The following is a 25,959-nucleotide window of genomic DNA, read 5'->3' on the forward strand; positions in this document are numbered from 1 at the left end:
ATCATGGCAGTAATGGGCAGCATACCCAGCACAAACACCCAGCCAAGGATTGCATCCACCCACATAGTAGATGCAATTACATGATACAACCCCAATGGCAAGTATGTAAATGAACACATGTCCGTCACACACACATACACAATGGGTGCAAGTGAATGTCAAAACCCATATCATGACATGCATGAAACCAATGAGAAAATACCACAAATGTAAGTAATAAATATATGTATTAAAGATGAAAATGAAGTAAAGAAATAAAACACACAACAATGGGGATGACAAAACAAATGGTCCATGTCCGAGAACTAATAGAAAAAATCAAAAAACAAAGGAATCCAAAAACTAATGTAGTCCAAAGAAAAATAATGGGGGGAGAAAATAAGGAAAAACCATTGCCTCATGGTGAACACAAATATAAATCCAACAGATGTTTTCCAAACATCAAACTATGTACAAGAATATCCCAGGGTCCATGAGCCCAACACCATAAATGAAACCTACTACTACTAACTAATAAAAAAAATATATACAGAAAAGTGGCCATTGTCCGAGCGGTCCAAAAAAAACTTAAAAAATAAAGGAAACCTAACACTAACTAACTAAAGAACTATATACAATGGCAGCGGGCAAGTCCTGCGGCTCACTCTGTGATGTTGCCGGCCAGGGCATCATCGAACTCCATGTCGATGTCCCGGAGGCGGGACTCTGTCCTGGCCCCGAGGTCTCGCAGGGACAACCCCGTGTCCACCTCAAACTCCCTGCGAGCTTCCTCGAGGCACTCAGCCCGCCTCAACGCCCGACGCATGGAGAACTCCGCCCTGACCATGGTGAGCCGCTCCTCTTCCGCCCGCTGCCGCTCCGCACCTATCCGCTGGACCAACTGCTCCCACACGGAAGACACTGCCATCCCAGGGTTCTCCTGCCCTCCGGCCGATGCCTGCCCCTCTGATCTTGATGGCCCCGAGCCATGATGCCTCCCACGTCGAGCCTGCTGCTGCCTCCGACGCCACTGCCTCTGCCAGCACGACGGCATCCAGGCTGATGGAATCCACCGATGCCGTCGTGCACGTGCCCTGCCATTTGGTGCCTGCACATCAGCGATCTGCAGGGGTCCAGTTGCTGTGTCCACACCTGCTGGAACAGTAGACTCCCGACTGGGATACCATCGCTCCACAGCCCAGCCCCAGGACCCAGTTGCCCACCCACGCCTGCCTCGGGGGTCGCCATGTCGGGGCAAGCACCATCTGAGACCAGTGGCGACCCCCAGCCAGAGAGGCAGAGGGCCACCAGCTTCAGTGAGAAGGAAGTTGGTGTCCTGGTGGAGTATGTCCTGGGGCATTATGATGCCCTCTTCGGAAGACCACGCGCCAACAAGGAAGGACGGGAGAGGATCTGGGACGATGTAGTGGTTGCCATCAACGCGGAGGGGGTGGCAACCCGCAACATCAAGCACATCAAGAAGCGCTGAGAGGACTTGAGGTCCAGGACCCTCAATAAGGCCCGGCGCCTCGCGGAGGGGGGCCGGGCACGCCTGAGTGACATCCAGATGAGGGTCCTGGAACGCGTAGACCCAGCGCTCCACGCCCAGATCCTTCGGAGGCAGACCCATCTGGAGTTGGCCGGTAAGTGGCCAAGCATTAGTGTGTGAGACAGGGCATGTTGCAGTGTGCTGGTTGTCTGATACCTGCCTGTATGTGTGACATAGGCCATGTACGTATGTGTGTGTGCAGGGACATCATGGTCAGGCATGTGAGTACAGTGATGTGTGAACCACATGGTTGGTGCATGTGTTCTATTGCAACATGGGGGGCTCTGTGCGGAATGGACACATGGAAGCATGGCAGTCTCTGTTCCTGGACATGGGTGGGGGTGAGGGATGGGTGCTGGTCCCATGTACACGTATGGTGTCCATGTGTGTGTGTCTGACCTGCGTGTCTGTGACTTGTAACTGCCATGGATGCATGACACATGTCTGTGACAATGTTCAGATTCACTGATGCAGCCTAGTCATCCTTGTATCCACTGCGTCTGTGGTGTACGTAGCCAGATGGATGGAACTACGGTGAGGTGTGTGCATGTGATGGAAAGACCCATGATGCATGTGAGTTTAAAACCAACATTGTATGAATCATGAGTCCCTTGGTCATGTATGCCAATGTCCATGGCCTGCGCCATACCTGTTACTGTATGTGTTTTGCCTGCACTGACCCATGTGTTGTGAAGGGACATGATGGAAGTGATGTATGACAGTGCCACTCATCTGCTGTTGCTTCCTGTCTAGGGGACCATTGTACAGTACCCTGATGCTTGTGTTCTATGTCTCCCTCTACACAGTGGCAAGTGAAGAAGAGGGCGGAGAAGGCGCTGTGGAGCAGAGCGGCGGGGATGCCGCCACGGCTGCAGCGGAAGGGGTGGGTGAGCCCCCACAGGGGCTTGCACCGGCGGAAGACGGCGTGGAGACATCCAGGTTGGTGGTTTCCACAAAGGGGGAGGAGGCCGCTACTGAGCCACACATGGGGCCTGGTGGGGGCATCCCCGCTGGTGCAAGTGGTGCAGTCCAGGGCCAGGGGCAGGAGGCAGCACAGGTCGCCGTGGAGGTGCCTGTGCATGTCACTGTCCCTGACACTGTGACTGCACCACCATGCACCAGCAGGGAAGCCCCATCCCAGGCCCGTCCGCAGGTAGGGGAGATGTCCATGTCATCTGACACTCCTCTACCTGCGGACGAGGGGACCCCTGGCCGTGTGGAGAGGGTCCTGATTGGTGTCGCGTTGCGCACGGCTGGCATTCGTGATGAGGTGCATGCTTCCCGGGAGGAGCATGCACATCATCACGAAGAGCACCGTGCGTACGTGAACCATTTGGGAGCCGCCATGGTCGGGGGTTTCCTACATGTGTGTGGCCTTCTGGCGACCCTCTCCGCCTCTGTGGAGGCTATGCGCCAGTCGTGCTCCATGCCGTCTTCCGGCCCAGATGCCACCAGGGCCCCCTGTGGACCTGCCCCGACCAACGCAGCCAGCTCGGTGGGGACCCCATCCCTGCCACAGTCGGGAGTCGAAGGTCCAGAGGGGTGGACACACCAGCAACTGTCCCCATGCAGATGGAGGATGTGCCGGCATCATCTGGCAGGGCACGTGCACGACGGCATCGGTGGATTCCATCAGCCTGGATGCCGTCGTGCTGGCAGAGGCAGTGGCGTCGGAGGCAGCAGCAGGCTCGACGTGGGAGGCATCATGGCTCGGGGCCATCAAGATCAGAGGGGCAGGCATCAGCCGGAGGGCAGGAGAACCCTGGGATGGCAGTGTCTTCCGTGTGGGAGCAGTTGGTCCAGCGGATAGGTGCGGAGCGGCAGCGGGCGGAAGAGGAGCGGCTCACCATGGTCAGGGCGGAGTTCTCCATGCGTCGGGCGTTGAGGCGGGCTGAGTGCCTCGAGGAAGCTCGCAGGGAGTTTGAGGTGGACACGGGGTTGTCCCTGCGAGACCTCGGGGCCAGGACAGAGTCCCGCCTCCGGGACATCGACATGGAGTTCGATGATGCCCTGGCCGGCAACATCACAGAGTGAGCCGCAGGACTTGCCCGCTGCCATTGTATATAGTTCTTTAGTTAGTTAGTGTTAGGTTTCCTTTATTTTTTAAGTTTTTTTTGGACCGCTCGGAAATGGCCACTTTTCTGTATATATTTTTTTTATTAGTTAGTAGTAGTAGGTTTCATTTATGGTGTTGGGCTCATGGACCCTGGGATATTCTTGTACATAGTTTGATGTTTGGAAAACATCTGTTGGATTTATATTTGTGTTCACCATGAGGCAATGGTTTTTCCTTATTTTCTCCCCCCATTATTTTTCTTTGGACTACATTAGTTTTTGGATTTCTTTGTTTTTTGATTTTTTCTATTAGTTCTCGGACATGGACCATTTGTTTTGTCATCCCCATTGTTGTGTGTTTTATTTCTTTACTTCATTTTCATCTTTAATACATATATTTATTACTTACATTTGTGGTATTTTCTCATTGGTTTCATGCATGTCATGATATGGGTTTTGACATTCACTTGCACCTACTGTGTATGTGTGTGTGACGGACATGTGTTCATTTACATACTTGCCATTGGGGTTGTATCATGTAATTGCATCTACTATGTGGGTGGATGCAATCCTTGGCTGGGTGTTTGTGCTGGGTATGCTGCCCATTACTGCCATGATTGCGTTTCGTCAGGACCTGGGGGCAGGGGGACATGAGTGGGGGCCTGCAGGGGGGTGGGGGTGCAAGGGGACATGAGTGGGGGGCCTGCTGGGGGGTGGGGGTGCAAGGGGACATGAGTGGGACATGGTTGGGGGCCTGGTGGAGGCTGCCCCTGGTGACTGGAGGGGTGGGGGTGGTGGGAGACATGGGTGGGGGCCTGGTGGAGGCTGCCCCTGGTGACTGGGGGGTGGGGGTGCAGGGGGACATGAGTGGGGGCCTGCTGGGGGGTGGGGGGAGACATGGGTAGGGGCCTTGTGGAGGCTGCCCCTGGTGACTGGAGGGGTGGGGGTGGTGGGAGACATGAGTGGGGGCCTGCTGGGGGGTGGGGGTGCAAGGGGACATGGTTGGGGGCCTGCTGGCAGGTGCCCCACAGTGCTGGGGGGTGGGGGTGCAGGGGGACATGAGTGGGGGCCTGCTGGGGGGTGGGGGTGCAAGGGGACATGAGTGGGACATGGTTGGGGGCCTGCTGGCAGGTGCCCCAAAGTGCTGGGGGGTGGGGGTGCAGGGGGACATGAGTGGGGGCCTGCTGGGGGGTGGGGGTGCAAGGGGACATGAGTGGGACATGGTTGGGGGCCTGCTGGCAGGTGCCCCACAGTGCTGGGGGGTGGGGGTGCAAGGGGACATGAGTGGGGGCCTGCTGGGGGGTGGGGGTGCAAGGGGACATGAGTGGGACATGGTTGGGGGCCTGCTGGCAGGTGCCCCACAGTGCTGGGGGGTGGGGGTGCAGGGGGACATGAGTGGGGGCCTGCTGGGGGGTGGGGGTACAAGGGGACATGAGTGGGACATGGTTGGGGGCCTGCTGGCAGGTGCCCCACAGCGCTGGGGGGTGGGGGTGCAAGGGGACATGAGTGGGGGCCTGCTGGGGGGTGGGGGGGGTGGGAGACATGGTTGGGGGCCTGGTGGAGGCTGCCCCTGGTGACTGGAGGGGTGGGGGTGGTGGGAGACATGGGTGGGGGCCTGGTGGAGGCTGCCCCTGGTGACTGGGGGGTGGGGGTGCAGGGGGACATGAGTGGGGGCCTGCTGGGGGGTGGGGGTGGTGGGATACATGGGTGGGGGCCTTGTGGAGGCTGCCCCTGGTGACTGGAGGGGTGGGGGTGGTGGGAGACATGAGTGGGGGCCTGCTGGGGGGTGGGGGTGCAAGGGGACATGGTTGGCGGCCTGCTGGCAGGTACCCCACAGTGCTGGGGGGTGGGGGTGCAGGGGGACATGAGTGGGGGCCTGCTGGGGGGTGGGGGTGCAAGGGGACATGAGTGGGGCATGGTTGGGGGCCTGCTGGCAGGTGCCCCACAGTGCTGGGGGGTGGGGGTGCAGGGGGACATGGTGGGGGCCTGCTGGGGGGTGGGGGTGCAAGGAGACATGAGTGGGACATGGTTGGGGGCCTGCTGGCAGGTGCCCCACAGTGCTGGGGGTGGGGGTGCAAGGGGACATGAGTCGGGGCCTGCTGGGGGGTGGGGGTGCAAGGGGACATGAGTGGGACATGGTTGGGGGCCTGCTGGCAGGTGCCCCACAGTGCTGGGGGTGGGGGTGCAGGGGGACATGAGTGGGGGCCTGCTGGGGGGTGGGGGTGCAAGGGGACATGAGTGGGACATGGTTGGGGGCCTGCTGGCAGGTGCCCCACAGTGCTGGGGGGTGGGAGTGCAGGGGGACATGAGTGGGGGCCTGCTGGGGGGTGGGGGTGCAAGGGGACATGAGTGGGACATGGTTGGGGGCCTGCTGGCAGGTGCCCCACAGTGCTGGGGGGTGGGGGTGCAGGAGGACATGAGTGGGGGCCTGCCGGGGGGTGGGGGTGCAAGGGGACATGGTTGGGGGCCTGCTGGCAGGTGCCCCACAGTGCTGGGGGTGGGGGTACAAGGGGACATGAGTGGGGGCCTGCTGGGGGGTGGGGGTGCAAGGGGACATGAGTGGGACATGGTTGGGGGCCTGCTGGCAGGTGCCCCACAGTGCTGGGGGGTGGGGGTGCAAGGGGACATGAGTGGGGGCCTGCTGGGGGGTGGGGGTGCAAGGGGACATGGTTGGGGGCCTGCTGGCAGGTGCCCCACAGTGCTGGGGGGTGGGGGTGCAGGGGGACATGAGTGGGGGCCTGCTGGTGGGTGGGGGTGCAAGGGGACATGAGTGGGACATGGTTGGGGGCCTGCTGGCAGGTGCCCCACAGTGCTGGGGGGTGGGGGTGCAAGGGGACATGAGTGGGGGCCTGCTGGGGGGTGGGGGTGCAAGGGGACATGAGTGGGACATGGTTGGGGGCCTGCTGGCAGGTGCCCCACAGTGCTGGGGGGTGGGGGTGCAAGGGGACATGAGTGGGGGCCGGCTGGGGGGTGGGGGTGCAAGGGGACATGGTTGGGGGCCTGCTGGCAGGTGCCCCACGGTGCTGGGGGGTGGGGGTGCAAGGGGACATGTGGCTTGGCTGGGGGGCATGCCCATGGTGGATGGGCTGCCTGCGGGACATGACCAGGGGTGCAGGGTAGTCCCCTGTGGTGTGGGCTGCCTGCAGAGGTCGTGGAGGGGGTAGAGGGGAGACCTGGGAGGACCCACACTGGCAATTCACCTCTTCAACTTCCCGCACACCCACGTAATACACTGCCCCACTCGCACAGGCCCAATCGCGTGTAGGATTTCTCGCGCACCCCTGTAATACACACGTACCCAGGCCAATCGCGTGTAGAATTTCTCGCGCACCCCCGGAATACACGTACCCAGGCCAATCGCGTGTAGATTTTCTCGCGCACCCCTGTAATACACGTACCCAGGCCAATTGCGTGTAGATTTTCTCGCGCACCCCTGAAATCCACGTACCCAGGCCAATTGCGTGTAGATTTTCTCGCGCACCCCTGAAATCCACGTACCCAGCCCAATCGAGTGTAGATTTTCTCGCGCACCCCTGAAATCCACGTACCCAGGCCAATCGCGTGTAGAATTTCTCGCGCACCCCTGAAATCCACGTACCCAGCCCAATCGCGTGTAGATTTTCTCGCGCACCCCTGTAATACACGTAACCAGGCCAATCGCGTGTAGAATTTCTCGCGCACCCCTGAAATCCACGTACCCCGCTCAATCGCGTATTTGACTTCCCGCGCGCCACTTTTTTGATGCGCTGGGACTCTACCGCCTGCCTTCGTGTGGCGGCCGTGTTTCAGCTTGTGCGTGTCTTTGGCTGTGCGTGGCTTTGCCCTATTCGATTCCATGAATATGTGTGGTTCGAGTGCGTGTGGGCGTTCCGTCTGCTTCCCTGCAGTACATCCCCAGTTACGCCCTTATTTTCGCATGTTGTTCCCCATTCCGCGCGTTACGCCCCATGTCCCGCCCACTTTCTGGTGTGTGCGCTGAGGTTGTGCGCTTTCACTGTGCGCGTCGCGCACGCCTTTCGCGATGTTGCAGTGACTTGTGCGCCATGCACGGGTTTGGCGCACATCCCGCGGTGAACACGCGCAGGGACTTCCATGAATCGCACGCGTGCGCGTGCGCCTGTTTTTTTCCGCTTGCGCATGCTTGCGCATGCTTGCGCGAAGATTTTCGGCGCACGTTTGTTCCATGAATCGGCCCCTTAGGGTTTAAGTCATTAGAAATATAGAAGTAGTCGATCCTAGACATTCTGTCTCCTCTTTTCCATGTATTCAGGGGACAGTTAGAAGATGGGCAGCAGTCCAACAAAGACATATCCCAATCTGCAAGGAAATGACTCCAATGCATGCCCGATCCACATTACAATGTAGCTTAAAAGGAGTGGCCTTGGCATTGTTCCGAAAAGAGCCCTCCACACAATAGGAGTTGAAATCTCCCGCTGAAACTATTCTCTTTTAGTTACCCTACTAGAACCAAGCTTGAAGAATCTCAATTTAATTCCTGTATAGTTTCAAACGATACTCTTAAAGGATTCAAGTACAGATTGGCGAGTAATAGGGACTGCTGTCCCAGGCCCAAAGTAACTTTATCGCCAACAACCATTCATTTTGAAAGATCAGATCCCATTTGCCCCCAAGGTTGCGATCAATAGTTAAACCAAGGCCTCCTCTCCGTTGTCCCAGTGCCCCTCTTACTACTGAACTCTTAATGATGTGGAAGCCCTCAAGTTCAAAAGGAGTCAAAAGCATGGTTTCCTGAAACATGTAAATGCGTAACAATCCCTCATTAATGGGGTTGGCCATAAATTTCAATAAACTGCCCCCAACCCACGCACGTTCCAGGAAATCAGCTCAACCTTAATATTGTCATGGATGTCCCGTTCCTTGTCTGATGTTTTCAAAGGTTTTAAGAGCAGGTTGTACTGATGATCAATCCTGTCCATTTCCAAAGAGGTTGCAATTGTTGACATCACATCCCCAGGCACCCTTGAAACAATATCAATACGCACCTTAGTTTCATCTTTTTGCAGGGATTCTGTTGCATTGAAGGCCAAATTTCTTTTTGCACCAGCCATACTTTTCAATCCAATGAGCTCATAGGCCAGGAATAGAAGATTCTCCCTCTGTCCATAGACCATGTTTGCCCCTATTTACGAATGGAAGTAGCTAATCATAGGCTGGTTATCCAAAATAGGCAAAGAAATGGCATCAATGTCATCTGTTGTAATCAACCTCAAGTGAGGGATCTTTTTGAAAATTGCCAATACTCTAGATCTATTGAGCCTCGTTGGTTTGTCGGATGGATTATTATTAACCCAGCCTATTATTTTTGAGGCACATTGGTTCGGCTCCTTCGGTGTTACTAATACAGGGTGTGCGGGTTCAGCAGAATTAGCCTGCGGAACCGGTGTAACTGTGCGCAACACCTGGCTAACCAACGTCTCCTCAAGATTTAGAGAGATGTTGTCATTAGCTTTAGTATTCAGCAATAGGATGGGTAGAGTACCAACCTGATTAGAAGCAAGCCCACAATCACTGCAGTTGGTCGTCAAGTTCCCAGAGATCTGTGAGCCAGTTGACACTCGAGCATGAGTGGGGCTTATGGTCTTGCCAAATGAGGTGATCTCAAGTAAAGCTACCACACTATCCTTATCTGCTCGGCCTACTACTACATTTTGTCAGGCTTCACTCCCAAGTACGGAGCCCGAAGTTGATGCTTGTTGTTTGGCATGGGCATCAAAATTAGCTAGTTCTGTCTGGCTGAGCATGGCAATGTAGATGGATGCAGTGTGGATACAATCTCTATTACTTGTTCCTCTCGCTGATCTAAGTCAATCAATTTGTCTATTCCTGATATTTGGTGTACAGATTGTAAATTTTAATTGTGCCCTTTCAACCTAGCAGGAGGCATATTTTTAGTTTTTTCAGATGGTTCAATTTACTTTAGCATTTTTTACCCTTAGTCAGCTGTCTCCTGTCTGGGTCTTCTGAGTTTTCTTGATTGGATGTTAAGAGAGAGGCGTCTCGTATTGGACGGCATGGACAGTTCAGCATCTGCTTTTTCTCCAGACACGCTGCTGCCTCCACAAGTGCCGAAGGGCTATCCGGTGTGTCTAAAGGCTGGGAATCATGAAAACATCAACACTAGAAACCTCAACCAGTGGTTTGGAGATAGCAATAACCTTAGCTATCATGACCTCAGTTAACTCCTTGGAAATATATCGCTGGGTGGTCTCCAGCGTAGACAGCTGCTTAAGAATTAGAGAAACCTTGGCATCAAGATTTGTAAGTCTTTCGGTGTTCTCTGCTAAAGATTTGTTAGCTTGTCCCGATTGCTCGCTTTGGGGGACCAACCCCCTAACAAATCCTTCAAAAAATGCCATGCGGTTCGTCAGTTCATTAAAGGCCATCTGTTGGCCGGGTCGGACCCCACCAAAATTATCCTGTATCTCAGCCAAGATTTTTAATGCAAGATTAAGACTAATGTGCAAATTTTATATTAATGGAGATACTAGAACTAGGGTTAGAACACCCGAAGAACGGATAAATGTAACAGGATCTAAATTTGACGGGAAATTGTGTCCCTCCCTAGATATATGGGCTCGTTAATAAACTCAACCTGGGCTTGAGGAAAGGTTAAGGGACCCTCCCTCTCCTTGTGTGTGCTCTGAATATCGATGGTCACTATCTGCTTCGGCATACTATCCTGCACCATTTTGTATAATTTGTCCTGACCCGGGACATATGCTGTAAAATCAGGGCCTACATGCGCCCCTGGTTTCCCCCAAGTTAGGCAAACCTGTTTTAGCTGAATAAATCCTAACTCCACTTACCAGCACCGCCCCACAGGATTACTTGTTTTGGGCCCTGCTGGAGCGCAAGCTCCCGACAGCAGCCTATATCCTCTTGTTGTACCTGAATCATCCAAAATAAAGGGCATATCAAGATCTATAATATTCTACAAAAGCTCCCTAGATGCTGTTTCAGCAAGATGGAATGAATCCTCCATAATAGAACACTCCCGCTCCAAATCCTGTGTCACCCCCCACCCCATCACCAGAGAGCAGGAGGGCATAAGCCCCCCAATTCCTGGCTGTTGTTGAGATTTGAGTTTTGACAGTGTCCTCACACGATTTACCAAATACAAAAACTTTGGGAGAGCGGGAATTGAGAACGTTGACTAGGCAAACTGCAAGTTACCTTACCCAAAAGCGAGAACAGGCAGTTATTGGGGCCGGAAGATCGAATATCCTTATTAGACTGTCCAGCGGGATGAGAAGTAGAAACATGGAATCTTACCACCTTCCTGTTCGCCATAATAGATGATGCAGATAGACATTCCTGCAGACACTCTGCATCTGTCAGTTCTAAATCAACCCCATTATTTTGACAAAGAACCCTTTGGTGCCTCCTCGTGCTCATTAGTGGTCAACGTATGGATTGAGGTCAGCGCACCCTCCCCTTGGTGGAGCACTTTGCCCCGACCAAATCCACTCCTTAGAGTCGGCATGTTTTTAATTTCAAACAGATTTCAATAAGGAAAGAAAACAAATACCACAAATAAGAAACAGGCCATATAGGCAAACAGCTGTATATATTAGGTAATAAAAAATCTCCTCAATAACTCTAAAAGGTTTTAATTATCCTTAGCAGTAAAGGTGTATAAGAAGGATTTAAGCAAAAAAATAAAAAGTCCCACAAAATCTTTTGATCCCCCAGATAATTCAAAGGCAAGAAGCCCGCAGTCACAGGCTGGGGTAAAACAGCAGAGTTATTAAAAGAATAGTATTCATACATTTTTTTTTTAAAAAGACCCACGAGAACCACTCGCAACAAAGTGTAAAATGAAAAAGAAAAAACACAAAAAAAAAAAGAATGGCACCTTCAACTCAACAACCCGGCAGCTCAAAGGCAAGAAAGCCTACAGTTACTGCACGTGTGGGAGTGAAGGTGCTAGATCACAAAAAATTATATTCAAATAATATTCAAGAAAGTGATCTTAGTCACAGGACACCTCAAAGGCGATAATGCCCAGACAAGCTGCCCCTGTCAGCAACGAGAATAGAAAAAGATTGAACTTGGCTGTAGAGGGTGCAAGAAGAAACCAAACTGAATTAGGTGTCCATCCTTGTCCTTCCGGCTCAAAGGCAAAAAGCCCACAGTAGCCGCCTGTGTGAAAATGAGGCACGCCAGCGGATCAGAAATACAATGGGCCTCACCACGAGTTGAGCGGTATCCCAATAGGGATACCGCCCAACTGTATTTGCGTTACTGTCCAACCACCCGCGTAATTACCGCCAATCACAGGTTGGGCGGTAGCTGTAAATCCCCACTCCCAATTGGTTTCATTGGACGCAATAAGGAATGTTCGGCGCATTTACCACCGGCAGTATTACCGCTCAGTAATTGCACCAAAAATTGGCATCTTCCTGGCGCATTTACCGCTAGACTCATGTTTGGGCAGACCCTTAAATGCAGTGGTAATAGCGTTACTAGCGCATTTAAGGTCTACCGCCCAACTCGTGATGAGGCCCACTTCTTTTGCTTCAATGGAATTCTTGCAGTAGGTTTATAAAAGAAAGTGGATACTCAATAGCAAGAGTTAAGGGTAGGCATGCACGATTTAAATATGCGAATAGTCTAAGGCAGTCGAAGCAGGCTTACGTGAGACAGCAGAGATAGCAAAAACTCTCTCACTAAACAACTCGTCAGTGTTGGAATTTTGCCGTAGATGGTAAGGCTAAAGGTGTCCGTGTACAGACTGCATTTTACACTCCAACTCACCCAACTCTTCTCCGCTCCGTGGTCCTGGCCCGTTAAATACTGAAGCTCCTGCTCAATTCAGTAGACAGGAGAAAAAAAACACAGAGCCAGACTGCACAGGCTGCGTTTTACACTCTAACTCGCCCAACTGCATTGCTTCTCTGCACAGTGGTAGTGACCCTACATCTCCTCTCTTGTTGAGGTAGTACATGGCCACTGTGTTGTCCGTCATTATCAGGACATTATCACAACATTCTTTCGGCGTACAAAGGGCCGAAAGTCCTTTAGCGCTAATCTGATTGCCCTCAGCTCCAAAAGACTGATATGTAGTTTGGACTCCGATGGTAACCAACGACCGCTGACTGTCAGATTGTTGGTATGGGCTCCCCACCCCGTGATTGAGGTGTCCATCACTACTGTCATCTCTGGCCATGGCTGCCAAAAGGGTCCTCACTTCAGAATGTTGTCCTTGCAGGTCCACCACAGGAGATCCCATGCGACCCTTCTTGGAACCTGAAGTAGGACTGGCATTTTTCCTGAGAACTGGGACCATTGTGTTCTAAGACCCCATTGAAGGAATCTCATTCTCAGACAGGCCTCTGGCACCAGAAAAATGCAGGATGCCGTGAGGCCGAGCAACCTCAAAAAATCAAAGGCCGGGAGATGCTGGGCACTCTGAAACTTGGTGACCATCTGCAGAATGTCTAGAGCCCTCACCTTGGGTGGCAAGCTTTTTCCACACGGATGTATCCAGTACAGCCCCGATGAACTGGAGCTTTTGAGAAGGTGTCAAATGGGACTTCTTGTAATTGAGGGAGAAGCCCAGTCTGTGAAGAGATTGGCAGGTCACGCTGAGATGATGCAGGACTTGTTCGGGAGAAAGCGCACTGATCAGCCAATCGTTCAGTTAGGGGTAGACATAAATCCCCCCTCTCCTGAGACTCGCTACCACCACCGCCATCAGTTTGGTGAAAACTCTCGGGCAGGGGTTAGCTCGAATGGCAGAACTCAAGACTGATAATGAGAACCACCAACAGCGAACCTCAGCTATTTTCTGTGCTTTAGATGGATTGGCACATGAAACTAAGCATCCTGTAGGTCTTATGGCACCATCCAGTCCTGGAGTTGGAGGGCCTGAAGGATCTGAGAAAGTGTAACCATCTTGAATGTGTCCTTCCTGTCCTTGTTCAAATATCTCAAGTCCAAGATGGGTCTCAGTCCTCTGTACTTCTTGGGTATTATTATTTTTTATTTATGTATTTATAGTGTAATTGCTTAGTAAAAACATTAAACACTTATACAAATTCATTACAAATACATTAGATTTTAAAACATATACAATATGTATCAATCTGAAACAATCTTATACAAGTCTAATACAAATTCATCTTATAAAATCGATCCTATACAAGTAATCCAAACCTTAAAACATTAAAAACATTCAAACATAAAGCAATCATGCATTTAAACCTCTTTCCTAGCTAAGTATCTGAAGACGTAGCAATTATAATTTTCATTACAACCTTAATTAAAAAGCCTCCACAATCTTTGCAAAATTCAAATTAGAAATTCTAGCGCAAAATGATAAAGTAAAGATAGAGTAAATGAGATATCTAATCAAATTTCACCCCAATAGTCTGTGATAGTGTGGAATGTGGTATCTACTTACAAGTAAGGGGAACCAATGATACTTTACTCTGGAGTAGCTGTTACTACCACCCATTTCTTGCCAATCTCTTTCCATATATGGTAGGCCGCACCGACATACACAAGAGAAGAAGCCGGGGGCGTGGCTTAGCAGCCATGGACTAGGCTGTGCTTTCCGCATGTTCCTGTTGATCTGGCGGTGATGCTATTGTGTGTAACGTGCTAAAGTCAGCAGTTGGAATTGACTGGGAGGCTGTCGGAACATGTGGAGCGTGGTTTGAGTGCTCAGCGATTCAAAGCAGAGCAGGTATGCAGCAGTTACGAATGAAAAGATAAAGACCAGTCTCGATCCGGCGAAATCAAGATGGCGGAATACAGTAAACAAAGGAAGACTCCGGACCGTGTCCCTGCAGCCGTCCTGTTAGAAGCCCCCTGAAAGCAGGGGTGGAAAGCTGGAACAACTGAGGGCGTCTCATGAAGAGAAGAGCAGCCGGCTACCTCTGGCGAGCTGGAGAGCTCCACGCCTGAGCAGATACTGAACTTCGTACTGAGCCCAACGTGAGACATTGTTGCAAGAACTGCAAAACGAAGCCCTGCAGGCTTTGCAGCTGCCTGGGGACAGCGAGCACTCGGAGCGCATTGTGGGGACCACAGGGCCAAATGTGGCTGGGAACATGACGCGGCAGTTCCCTCACAGAAGAACAGCTGAGGCAAGGTAAAGCTCCGCTGCTAGTGTACGGCAGGCAGCCGAGCGAGCGAAATTTGGAGTCAGACCGCGGACTCCGACACAGAGGGGGAAGGGGGGCCCGGACTGCAAACTGTGTCGGCTGCAGTCAGGGAGCGGAGCGCCCGTGGCCCAGAAAGCAAGAAGGAGCACCGTGAAATGCCCCCCCGCCAGGTCAATCTGCATGCGCCCAGGCACACGGACAAGAAGTGCCGATGGGGCCGGGCTCTTGCTCTAGCGACTGCCACACAGAGAGGCAGTAATACGGCCAAGGGGCCAATGTGGATACATAAGCACAATGGGGGTGCCTGGAAGGGAGAGGACCACCACATGCTGATGCAGACCGAAGGCTGGCAGCTACAGAAGTGGCACAACCATAAAAGCGGCCATTGATAGAGCTGCTGGAGATACAGAGCGGGAGGCGAAGCCTGCAACAAACGAGGAGGGTGCTGGGGTCAAACTACATTGCCAAATAACAGAAGTGCAAAGACAGTGCCTGGGTGGCAACAAAGAAATAGGAAGACACTGGCCACAGTGAAGCAATGAACCCCACTGAAAACTAAGAACAGCACAAACCACCAAACCAGGGACTGCCAAAGCCCCCTGAGAAACAAAAGTAAGTAGCGGACTGTACCACTGCGGTCCCCACACACTTGGGACGCGTAGCTGAGGGTCAAATAAAAAGCCCTGTCACGAGTGCGGCCATTGACGGAGCTGATCACAGAGCAGTGCGGGAGGCGGAGCCCGCAATCAAAAAGGAGAGAGCTGGAGACAAACAACATTGCCAAAATCACCGGGTGCGCAGAGGCAGGGCCCAGTACGCACCAAAGTAATAGGAAGATCTGGCTACAGAGGAGCAGTGAAGGACCCCACCGGAAATTAAAATCACAAACTACCAAACCAGGGACTGGAGATGCGGACCCCATACATAGTGAATGGTCCTCTGAGACACACGAGCAAGAAGCAAATTGCACCATTGTGACCTCCACACACATGAGACATGCAGCTGGTGGTCAATATAAGAACTTCCACCACAAGGTTGCCAATATATTGAGGACAAGATGACACAAAACGAGCTAAAGACTGCAGGGTCAATGGGGCTCAAGGGTGGTAAAGCTAAGGCCAAGCAGCCTACAGTGGACATTTTCACTAAAACATTGCAGTCCCTGACTATGCAAGCCAGGAGTAGCGCACAAGAAACAACGGCCCGCCGCGAGAAGTTCGACTGATCCTGGACACTATATCGGAACTGAAATCCTTGTGGGAGACCGCAATGGCAGAGTTAAAGGCGGCACTGGAATACAAGATTGATGCAGTGGGAATAGATGTAAATCTCCTGCGACAGGATGTGAGAGCATTGGCGGAACGTACAAGTGGGCTGGAGGGCACCGGGAAACTTAATACCGAAGTCAGCACCGCCAATGCCAAGGAAGTTCATATCTTGAAACAGGTGCGCCACCTGGAAAATCGAGCGGAGGAGGCGGAAGGAAGGGCGAGACGCAACAACATCCGCATAGTGGGGCTGCCAGAAGGGGGAGAGGGTCCAGACCCCACAAACTATGCTGATCCAGGAGATAGGCGCGGGCAAGCTCTCCCAGGGATTTGCGATCGAATGGGCGCATAGAGCCCTGACAAGAAAGCACGAACCGGGAGCTCCTCCCCGCCAGATTATCGCAAAAATCGTGAACTACAGAGACAGGGAAAAAGTCCTGGAACACTTAAGGAAAGGTTGGACAATAACCTGAGCATTGGCGACGGTCACTGGATACCCGGATTACACTATGCAGGTGCAGAGACAACGCCTCAGCTACGTGGCGGTAAAGAGACGACTGCGAGCAGCTGGCTTCAAATACATGCTCCTGTATTGTACGAAGCACAAGGTCCTAGACAAGGGCAAAGCATACTTCTTTGAGGAGACGGAGGATGCAACAAAATGGTTGGACGCACAGGGATGCCCAGAGGACACGGCTGGGTCGAGTCGAGAAGGACAGGCTAAGTGAACCAACACCGTACCATTGATTATTAAGGCGGGGTGAATGTAGATTGTTGGTATAAGGAACTGAGGACAGCCCAGAAGAGAGCTGATCTTGGTAGTGGGCACATTCACCATGTGGACATGTTGGACTGGAATATAGTTGAGGGTAACGCCTAACAGGGCTAACAGAGCATGCCATATCATAGCTTTATACGGGACATTGGAAGATCAGATCTGCCCCCAGTAATCAGAGTAATCGAATCGTCAGTAGGGCGATAACCCCTGCTGTGTCCTGAGTATCGGCAATGGCCAGGAAAGGGGCTAGATGCGGGGTTTCCTGAGATCCAGGGATGGAGCTGGGCATTAGTTAGGGATAGGGTTGGGGTGAAGGGGCAGCAGGGGGGTTTGAGATGAAGTTGGGCAGGATGGAGGGAGGGAAGGGAGATGGAGTCGAGCAACAGTTGTGGGGAGTTGGGGGGAGGGAACAGCAACAGTTGGGGACGGGCAGGGCGAGGGGAGGGTGGGGAGTTGGAGGATTGTAGTGTGTTTAGTTGGGGAACAAGCTTACACATATACATGCCAGGGCTGGAAGCAGGAGGAGGAGGGAAATTGGAGCAGACTGGGTAAGACAATCGGTCGGGGGGTTGGGGGCGAAACCAGATGGGATAATGGGAATAGTAACTTGGAACGTCAGAGGTCTCAACAGCTACCTTAAAAGAAATAAGGTAATAATGTACGTGAGAAGGCAAAAGATGGATATAGCCTTATTAAAGAAGCCCACCTCACTAAGGAGAAACAAGAAGTGGTTAAAAAAAATGGAGTGGGACCACCATAGGAGCAACATACTCAGCGTATGACAGGGGGGTTATCACCTGGGTGGCACCACATGTGCCCTTCCAGATACTGCAGGCCACGTTGGAGCCGGATGGTAGGATGGTAGTAATCCGAGGGCTGCTAGAGAATAGAGAACTGTGTATCATAAATACATACGCACCTAACCATGACACAGTAGCCTACTTTAGGACACTATATGGCAAAATCAGTCCTCACATGGGAAGTACGGTTACATGGGGAGGGGACTTCAATTGCACGCTGAACCCCAAAACGGACAGATCAGACACAAAACTAGATAAGCCCACCCCCGCAGCAAAAACGCTACAAGCCCTGCTCAGAGACTTTGGGCTGGAAGATATATGGAGGCAGCAACACCCGCGCGATAGGCACTACTCGCACTATGCCACCCCACAGAACCTGTATACGAGGCTGGACTACATATTCGCCACTCCGGAACTTGTGGGGGAAATGACCGGTTCGGAATACATGGCAAGAATACTATTGGACCATTCCCCTCTGGTCCTGAGGTGGCGACATAAGCCCCCCAGAGCCAGGATCCCAACATGGAGCCTCAGAGCCGAGGCACTGAAGGATACCGCATTCCGAGAGCACCCAAGGAAAGAGATAATTGAATACTTCGAAAATAATACCGGAAGTGTGGAATCAGAGGGTACCCTATGGGAGGCCTTTAAGGTGGTAGTAAGGGGGGGTGGCCATATCCAAATCTAGAGGAATAGTGAGAGAGTTAGAGGAAACAGAAAAGGAATTAGAAGGGGTTATGAAAAGAGGGGGCACCTCGCAGGAGGACGCCAAACACGTGAGCCAACTACGACAGACATATGGTGAGCTCTGGGAGAGGTTATGCAACCTAAATTACAAAAAATATATTAAAAGACAACATGCAGGGGGAGACAAACCGGGGAGGCTGCTGGCTATACAAGAATGAGACACCAAGGTCAGCCATTAGAGAGATAGCGGGAGAAGCGGGTAAAGTCTGGAACACCCGGGACAGTGTCAATGAGGGATTCCTTAGATTCTACAAACACCTCTGAAGATGTAGGAGAGAGACGGCGGAGCAGGAGACGCTACAAGACATAGGATTACCCAAAGTGAGTGAGGAAGACAGGGAGAACCTGGACACCCCAATCACAATAGAGGAATTAGAGACCATGGTAATACATCTACCCACAAGCAAAGCCCCTGGGACAGACGTGCTCCAGAGCGAATTCTATAAAACGTACAGGCAGGAAGTGCTCCCCCCGCTATTGGCAATGCTAAATGAGGCCTGCGATAACCAGAAGAAAATCTGCAATACATCTTGGAGGTGATGGAGCGCTACGCGACTCTTTCCGGCTTAGCGGTGAACCCCAAAAAATCATGCATGTTCCCCCTAGGGAGGTACAGGGGAGTACCACGAGAGAACTTACCGATTTTACAAATAGCTTGGCAGACCAGAACATTTAGATACCTGGGGATTAACATATATCACACAATCACAGACAAACACAAACACAAACATAACACAGAGAGGGCAATAGAAGGCATTAAGAATAGCATAGGGTTCTGGGCTAAGCTCCCCCTGGCCATGGTAGGGAGGGCAGCCTTGCTTAAGATGGTGGTCCTGCCTAGGCTATTACATTTTTTCGTAAATATCCCACACATGCTGCCCAAACGCTTCTTTAATAAATTCCAGTGCCTATGTAGAAGTTTCCTCTGGCACAACTCCAGAAACAGAGTACCCCTATGGAAATTACAGAACACGTATGACAGAGGGAGTATAAACCTGCCAAACTTTGAGATATACCACTTGGCAGGGCAGTTACAATATGTTGCCAGATGGCTGTCAGAAGATGAGACAGTAGAATCTAGATTGCTGAGGGGTGAATGTGACCCTTATTCCCTAAAAGAACTGATATGGTGACCCAAACCAGAGCTGCATGGGCGATCGAGACTGCTGGACCTGGGCTGGAAGATTTGGCGCAAAGCGTGCCGAGTTGTGGGAAACCCGACTCCATGCACGCAAACACTGGGAGCCAGTAGGCCTAGCAACCTTAGGAGATATATGGCAAGAGGGGAAGCACTGCATTTTCAAATGTTAGTCGACGAGACTGGGGTACACTCGGGGCAATATATCACATATTATAGAATAAACGGGTGAAGGAAACTTGGTCCGAAATAGCACTAGCAGAACAACCTGGCACCGTTATAGAAACGATGTACGATATCTCGGAGCGAGGGCACGAAATATCCCGGATCTATCAACTGATGGTGACCAGAGTAGGCAAGGAGTTGCTCCAACTAAGACGGGACTGGGAGGAGGATGCCGGGGAACCTATGCAAGACGGGCAGTGGGAAAGAGCTCAAAGATATTACAAAAAGGTATCTATGAACGCTAGGCTGCAGCAGATTCAGTTATATATCACCCACAGGGCATACATGACCCCCCAAAGAATCACCAGATTTGGGAGTAATGAAGCACAAAAATGCGGGGAGGTGGATGCCGGAATAATTCACATGTTCTGGGCGTGCCCGGAGGTGGGAAAATTCTGGGAGGAAATTAAACTACGACTATCTGAAAAGGGAATCAAGCTAGATGTAGAATCTGTGTGGGCATGCTTGACGGGGGGGATTCACCACTCCACGGAACCTGAAACATGTGTGCCATCTCAAGGACCTGGCCTACATCCTAGCCAAAGGAAGAATAGCTATGAGCTAGAAGGCTTCCCATAGACCCAAATTAGAGGTATGGTGGAACTACCTCCTGAAATGGGCAGATGCTGAGACAGCAGTATGGTACGAAGCAGCTAATAAAGGGGAGGATAATGAAGTGGGACCTCTGACAGCATGGAGACAAATGGTAGCCACACTGTCGGGATTCTCCCATGCCAATTCCAGTCAATATGACACGTCTGAGAAAGAGGAAGGGGACTAACCTTAAGAGAAGGGAAACCTGAAGAACGGAGGTGGAAGCTAGAGTTAAAGTGGGGGGCGGGGAGAAGACAGTAACAGTTAATATGCAAATGTACACTTAAAAGCTTGTAACTGAAAATGTCGGGCGTGATGGTTATATGTTGTTTGTTGGTTTAAAAATGAATAAAAATTGTTTTAAGAAAATAAAACAAGAGAAGAAGCCATATAGATGCTTGCCCAAAACTGATCTGTTACTATCATCCTTAAATCGCATATCAGATCCATATAGCCTCTATAATATAACTCTGATAATTTATCGCAATTCGTCAGCAAGTGTCTAATAGTTTCCACCTTATCCTGAAACAACCTACAGACTCTTTTCTCTCTTAGTATGCCTGTCCAGCCCCTACACATACTCAACGCATGGCAAAAGATTAAATCTTAATAACATGATGAACCTAGACAATTCACCATTTGCTACTTTAATAAGATAGCTTCTGGGTTTGGAGACTTCTAATCCTTGTAAGCTATATTCTTTAAAAATCGCTTCCTATTTCCAAGGTAATCCAAGTTATTGCACATATCCCACTGTATTGCTTTTCTTTTCAAAATTTTCAAGAGATTGACTGTTTCAACAACTTCTACAGGAAGATTTAAATTAATATCTTTTAGGAAGCTTATTGAAGTATGCAAAAGATTTTTTATAAGCTGTCATTATCCATCTTAAATCATACAACTTCCAACCAATTTCAACAAACTATCTTCCTTCAGTGATAGATAGCATTTTTATATATAGCTTATAACAATTAATCTTCCATAATGTTGTAAGAGAAGTCGGGCCCAATTCACATCTAATAGCAGCGATAGGGGTAGATCTAGGTAATCTCAGTGCAGGTGAGTCTAGCGTGGTCTAGCGGTGGATGCGGGAGGGCGACCGATTAGGGTATTGACTACTCGCCTGTCCCCGATGCAGGCAGACCCAGGCTTCTCCGGTTCCGTTTCGGTACTGGCAGGTTCAGATGTGATCAGCAGGATGTCTCGACGCCGTGTAGATTCCGCGACAGCAGGAGTCAGGGTCGAGGGTGTCCCACATGCAGCGAACACACACAGGTTTGTTACCACAGCAGGGCAACTCGGCAACCGCATGTATTCTGGTCCCAAAGCACACGTCTCACTTTAGACCTGGGAATGCCAAGTGTACGAATCGTGTCAGAGTGGCGAGGACACGGGATTAGCAGTAAGCCAGATGGCGGTGACAGAGCAAGGTTCCTGTGTAGGCTGGTCAGTCCAGTGGATTGCCCAGGGACGCTTCCGAAGGCTTACGTACAGGATTTGGTGAAGATGCCGAGAATAGTTGTTCCCACTATTCTAAAGGGTCGAAGCGCCAGTACAGGCCTTCTCGTTCGATCAGAGGCAGAGGGGTCTCACAGGACGACAGCAGTGCAGGGTGCCCAACCTTCAGCGGGTCACCAGTGATTCCTCGACTCAGCTTTTTAGTTGCAGGATACTTGGCTCATTATCCTTTGTTCGTGAGAACGCAGGAGATCGACATGGTAGTGGTGTTTCCAGCCTCCTCTTATCCAGAGTTCCCTTCGCGCCAAAACGGAGAGGACCCAATGGGAGATCTGCTCACAAAACACTCACACCATAAGTGGACCTATCACGGACCACGGTGGTCCCAGGCATTCAAGACACTCTAGACTCTCTGGCACCCAGGATGTGTATTGGGAACAGACATCCCAGCCCACATCCTGGAGGCACACACAAGGCATGCAGAAGCCAGCGAAAGCTTTGTGTTTCGCGGGAAAGTGCATGACCAAATAAGGACTGCCCCTGGTCGGATCGACCTGGTGGAAGGTGAAGGGGCAAGACAGTCAGCAGACAGGACAAAGAACCTCGTGGCATGGCCATTTTGGAGGCCAGGCCACCCATTTGGGTCAAACGCGGGAAGCACGGTTAACATGGCAAAAAGGGGTTCAAAACACCAAGAAACGATAGCTGCCACCAGTCCTGTCCGTGACACACTTGCACATTTCATGATAAGTCCAGTGAGAATTTCTAGGGCCATTGGAATGACATGAGACCCAAGAGCGCGGTAATGTAAGTTACGGTGCACTCTTGTTTCATGTTGCTCAAAAGCTGCAACATGAGGAAAGGACTAAGGGAAACGAAGTCTCCCGGTACTGACTGTCTTAAGGGCATGTCAGTTTCCCCGTAAGAATGGAGCGAAAGCCCAGAGGAGTGCGACGGAAAGCTGCGCTTCTCAGGCAAAGTCTAGATCAGGGTGTAAAACAACAGCAAAAAGTTTGGGGGTTGCCACATCGAAGGAAAGTTACCCACAATCATGAAATCTTACCTAACACTCTGGACATCAGTAATTCATAGATTTGGGATATTTCATGTCCGCCCTCCAAGATATCTTACATCGTTTCAATGATTGCGTCGGGTTGTTCTACCAATACTGCCTCAGACCACTTTCTCCCACTCGTTTGATGATTCTGGTATATGTAATGCATTGTCCTATGTGTACCCGGTGTCTTCCATTATATTTTGAAAAACTAGTATCTCCCCTTCTTGCCATATGTCTCCAAGGGTCACTAGGCCCATCGGTTCCCAAAATTTACAGATCCCCCTTATCATTTGCGTGTCCTCGCTGCATAGCGCTACCAGGCGCACCTGCGGGGAGCACAGGGTCGGGTTTCCCACCACCTGGCATGCCTTTAACCATATTTTCCAGCCTAGTTCCAGCAGTCTCGCACGTCCTTGCATCTCTGACTTAGGCAGCCATATTAGTTCTCTTAGAAAGACTGGGGTGCAGTCCCTATTTAGCAATCTTGCTTCAGCTGTCTCTTCTTCCGACAGCCATCTGGCCGCATACTGAAGCTGCCCTGCCAGGTGGTATATCTCAAAATTCGGCAGGTTTATGCCCCCTCTATCATATGGGTTCTGCAGCTTCCATAGAGCCACTCTGTTTCTGGAATTATGCCATATGAAGCCCCTGCATGGGCTCTGGAGTTTTGTGAAAAAACGTTTGGGGAGCATATATGGAATGTTCGTGAAGAAGTGTAACAGCCTGGGCAGAACCACCATCTTGAGCAAGGCTGCCCTACCTATCATGGCCAGGGGGAGTTTCGCCCAGAACCCCATGCTATTCTCGATGCCTTCCACGGCCCTCTCCGTGTTGTATTTATAGTCATCTGCGGCCTTATGATTTATATCGATCCCCAAGTATCTGAATGTTCTAATCTGTCAGGGTATCTGCAAGATGGGTAGGTCCCCCTTTGGGGACCCCCTATATCTTCCCAGGGGGAACATGCTTGAGTTTCTAGGGTTCACCGCTATACCTGAAAGGGACGCGTAGTGTTCCATCACTTCCAGGATATACTGCAGGTTTTCCTCTGGGAAGCGCAGGTATAGCAATATATCATCGGCATAAAATGATATCAAGTGTGGTCCCCGCCTTGTGTGGATTCCTATCTCCCTGTATTTTTGTCTCAGGCTAATTGCTAATGGTTCTAGTGCGAGTATGTATAGCATAGGGGACCAAGGGCAGCCCTGCCTTGTGCCCCTGCTGAGTTGCCATTTTTCCGAGATTATTGGACCCGTTTTGACCCTAGCTATTGGGGAGCTGTATACCATCTTAACCCACCTCAGATACCCAGCTCCTATCCCATATTCTTTTAGGGCCGCCATCATCCACAGCCACCTCACAGAGTCGAAAGCTTTTATTGCATCCAGCGAGATTATTGCCATTTCGCCGAGCTCGCTCTCTGTTTTATTATATGGTGGAGTCTCCTGTGGTTGTCGGTTATGCTCCTTCCCGGAACATAGCCGGTTTGATCAAGGTGTATGATTTTATTAATTACCCTCTTTAGTCTATTTGCCAGCACTGCCGTGAGAATCTTGCTATCTTGGTTTAACATAGAGAGGGGTCTGTATGACCCGCATTCTGTGCTTGGCTTACTGGGTTTTTAGGGATTCCGGCAGCCTCCCCTTTCGTACACCTCATTCAGCATGGCTCACGGCAGGGGGTGGGGGTACCTCTTGCCTATACGTTTTGAAAAATTTGCTGGGGAGCCCGTTTGGCCCCAGGGCTTTACAGGTGGGTAAGTGCAGGACCACCGTCTCAAGTTCCTGTCACGCTCACCTGAATCTTCGCAGGAGCGATGGAGTTTGCCGACCTCGGCCCTGCCCTCTTCTCACCCGGAATACTGGGAGTTTAACCTAGAAGGAGAATGACGGGTTAGTGAGTGGTGCTACCCAAACCCAGGGAACCCCCTCTCCCCTCTGTGTGCTGCAACATAGTGTCTGGGGGCTCACCTCTTAGTTTGGGATGGCGGGCTCTCTGTCCTGCCTCTGCAGGTGTTAGGGAGAATTCTCTGTATAGGCTAATTTCCCAAACCTAGTGAGTCCCCCAGCAGCTTTGCTGGATTTTTTGGGGTTTATTTTTTTCTCCTGCTAAGAGTGTGACTCTTTTTCTCCCACTCTTAGGCATGATTTGAGAATGTCCTTTGACTTTGTAATTTGTTTTATGGGCTATGGGGTCTTTTACTCCATAGGGCTTCATGTGTTTTTGGTATGTGTGTTACACAGCACCCTCAGTGCAGTAACACAGGGGTGTCATAGTGACCCCTAAACATAGACTCCATACCCTGGGACTGACTACTGTCTCCCATGGCATGTAAAGTCACCATTGGCTTTACTAGTCTCAAATTGTGAACAGAACCAGTACAAACCATCATATCATATTGTGGAAGTACTGGTAGGGGTAATTAGATTGTCCCTGGGTCTGTTTTCCAAGGGGGCACTGTCCAGTCCCCCCTTGTCGAGTTTCTGGCTGGTGGCAGTGGTTACCAATGCGAAATATTCCACAGGAATATTTCCTATGGGATTTTCCCATTAATTTTAAACGCACCACTTTTTTGGTGCAATGTTAAAGATACCGCCGGGTTATTTATTTAATATTTATTCCCCGGTTGGGTCTTTTTGCCAGGACTCGGTTTTAAAATGGCGTTTGTGTTTGCCTCTGTAACTCCAACCCAAGTCGAGCCCTTTGTTCCACTTTTACCGGGCTTCTGCACAGAAGCCTCCAAAAGTGGTGCCACTCCGTCTGGGTCCACAGGATGTGTGGGAGGGGGGAATAGGCACCCTGGACTGAGTTGCCTCGGCAACTCAAGTCGCACTCTTGTGTGATTGGCCCAGTGGTGAGCCGCCCAGCTCACCACTTAGCATGTTTGAGTGACAGCTAGGACTGATAAATGGGGGTTTTCTGCATGAAAGCAGGGCTTTGGGGACTGGAACTTCAGAAGTCGCCACAGGACCTAAAGAATCCGAAGAGGGAGAAGCTGAGCCGACCTGCAACAACGACACCACCAGTGGAGCCCTGCTGAGCCAACTCACCACTTCCCAACAACAGAGAAGATCTTCTTCCAGGAGTCTTCTTCCTTTGAGCTGGTGGGGTTAACCAGTTCGCCCTCTTTTTGCCTTCCTGGATCGTCTCATGGTCGAATCGCCCGTGCCAAGCACCCC

General features: G+C 51.2%; 1 protein-coding gene across 1 annotated transcript in view; it reads right to left on the reverse strand.

Annotated features, from left to right (window-relative positions):
- The window catches only part of LOC138569550 (kinesin-like protein KIF19), a 3,041,213-nt gene that overhangs the window by 2,439,895 nt on the left and 575,359 nt on the right, over window positions 1–25,959 (reverse strand). The window lies entirely within an intron of this gene.

The sequence above is a fragment of the Ambystoma mexicanum genome, chromosome 2q (assembly GCF_040938575.1).
Source record: "Ambystoma mexicanum isolate Mex_15411 chromosome 2q, UKY_AmexF1_1, whole genome shotgun sequence".
Lineage (NCBI taxonomy): Eukaryota > Metazoa > Chordata > Amphibia > Caudata > Ambystomatidae > Ambystoma > Ambystoma mexicanum.